A 2,500-nucleotide genomic window follows, 5' to 3' on the forward strand; every position below is an offset into this window, starting at 1 on the left:
AGATCAAAAAACGTGCAGGTGGCAGAAGGAACTTCAGCGTCGTAAGTTCATCTTCAGATTCAGGCAAGATCAGAGCTTGCTATTTCAATGCCCGTAGTTTACGAAATAAATTTAATGAGCTCCAAGCTCTTATACATCAAGAAAACTATGACATCATCGGCATCACAGAGATTACCTCGCAGAATACTCACTTGATGGCTATAACATTTTTAGTAGCGAAAGATCTCACCGTACAGGGGGCGGTGTAATGTTTTACGTTAAAAGTAATCTTCGTGCTCGTGTGATGCCAACTTCAACCATTGCAAACATAGATGTCAATTTCATTCATATAGAAAATAAATCCCGAAGAATATCATTAGGTCTCGTCTATCGTCCTCCAGCCCAGTCACCCGCCACAGACGAACAATTGTATGAACAAATCGCGGACATTTGCTGCGTAAACAATTGCATAATTATGGGAGATTTTAACCTTCCAGTCACAAGGTGGGGCGAACCACTGACAGCTCACGCTGGCCAGCAGCTGTATAATAGCATGCTTGAAAGCTCCCTCCACCAACACATCAAGCATCCGACAAGAGGAAACAATATCCTTGATATCGTTCTAACAAATGATGAGAATACTATTGAAAATGTGGAAATTGGACCAGAATTCAGTTCCAGCGATCATCGCACCTTAAAATTCACCATAAATTTTGACAAAGGAAAAGTGAATGAAAGTAAAGAAAAAGTGCCAGACTATCGGCGTGCAAACTACACAAGACTCCGTATGCAGCTTGCATCCATTGACTGGAATATACTGCTGGAAACACCAGATGTAGATAAGACATGGGAGGTGTTTGCTGAAAAGATAAATGATACAGCTAAGATGTGTATACCACTAAGAAACAGAAGGAAAATACTAAACACCAAACCGAAATGGTGGAATAATGAAATTAAAAGCTGTCTTCTAGCAAAGAAAGAAGCATACAACAAATACAAATTAACACAGCATAATAATGATAAATTAGAGCATGACAGATTGCGTAGAAAAGCAAAAAAGTTGATAAAAAGCAGCAAAAAATCTGTAGAAGCTCAGATCGCAAACTCCTGTAAAACCAACCCAAAGGAATTTCACAGTTATGTAAAATCCAAAAGAGTCTTAGCCTCAACAATTGGTCCACTCATAACAGAAAACGGAAACCAAATAGATAACGAAGTTGAAATGGCAAACGTCCTAAATAGATTCTTCTCAACAGTCTTCACGACTGAAGATGTCCAAAATAGTCTGCCCATGCCAGAGCCTCAGGCACAAGGCAAAACACTGCCTGACTTCATAGTTACAGAAAATGAAATCCTCACAGTCATGAACAGCATGAACGTAAACAAAACGCCTGGACCAGACAAGATATCACCCAGGCTTCTCAAAGAAGCGAAAATGAGCTCGTGAAACCACTCACGATTATATTCAATAAAACTTTACAAGCAGGAAAGTCCCCAGGAGTGGAAGCTAGCAAATGTCACGCCCATTTTCAAGAAAGGAAATAAATCACTCCCAGCTAATTACAGACCAATCAGCCTTACTTCAGTAGTGTGCAAGCTGATGGAAACGATAATCAGAGATAAGATTGTCAAATTTTTAGAAGAAAATAAGATCATGAAGGATTCACAACATGGTTTCAGAAACAAGAGATCCTGCTTAACAAACCTACTAGACTTCTTTTATGAAGTTTTTAACTCGTATGACGAGACAAAAGCAGTGGATGTTATTTATCTTGATTTCCAGAAAGCTTTCGACACTGTCCCTCACAAGAGGCTAATCAGCAAAGTAAAAGCTCACGGCATAGCTGGAAATACCCTGAAATGGCTGGAAGACTGGCTCTCTGACAGAAAGCAACGAGTTGTTATAAATGGAAAAGAATCAGAGTGGCACAATGTAAAAGTGGTGTTCCTCAAGGCTCTGTATTAGGACCAGTTCTTTTCATTGTTTATATTAATGATATTGATGAAGGAATCACTTGTAAAATAAGCAAATTCGCGGACGACACCAAAATAATGAGCAAAGTTACATCAACGTCACAATGGCAAGAACTACAGTGTGACTTAAATAAACTGACACGCTGGGCAGAAAAATGGCAAATGAAATTCAATATAGAAAAGTGTAAAGTCCTACACATTGGAAGTAACAATGTACAAGCAAAATACGTAATGAGTAATGTACCTCTGGAAAGTGCTGAGAATGAAAAAGATCTTGGTGTTGTGGTGTCTAAAGATCTCAAGCCGAGCAAACACTGCACAGAAGCAGTAAAGAATGCAAATAAATTAGTTGGGTTCATTGGAAGAACCTTTGAATTTAAATCAGAAAAAGTTATCCTTACTTTATATAACTCATTGGTGCGTCCTCAGCTTGAATACTGTGTGCAGTTCTGGTCACCATATTACAGAAAAGACATTGAAAAACTGGAAAGGATCCAGCGTAGAGTGACCAAGATGATTCCGAGATTGAGAAACAAGCCGTATGAGG

The 2,500-nt window shown here is 39.0% G+C and overlaps 1 protein-coding gene across 1 annotated transcript in view; it reads right to left on the bottom strand.

Moving 5' to 3' along the window:
* LOC123515336 (dipeptidase 1-like) overlaps nucleotides 1–2,500 on the bottom strand; it is a 139,072-nt gene that overhangs the window by 52,480 nt on the left and 84,092 nt on the right. The gene's annotated exons all lie outside the window — the stretch shown is intronic.

Source organism: Portunus trituberculatus, chromosome 5, assembly GCF_017591435.1.
Source record: "Portunus trituberculatus isolate SZX2019 chromosome 5, ASM1759143v1, whole genome shotgun sequence".
Taxonomy (NCBI): Eukaryota; Metazoa; Arthropoda; class Malacostraca; order Decapoda; family Portunidae; genus Portunus; species Portunus trituberculatus.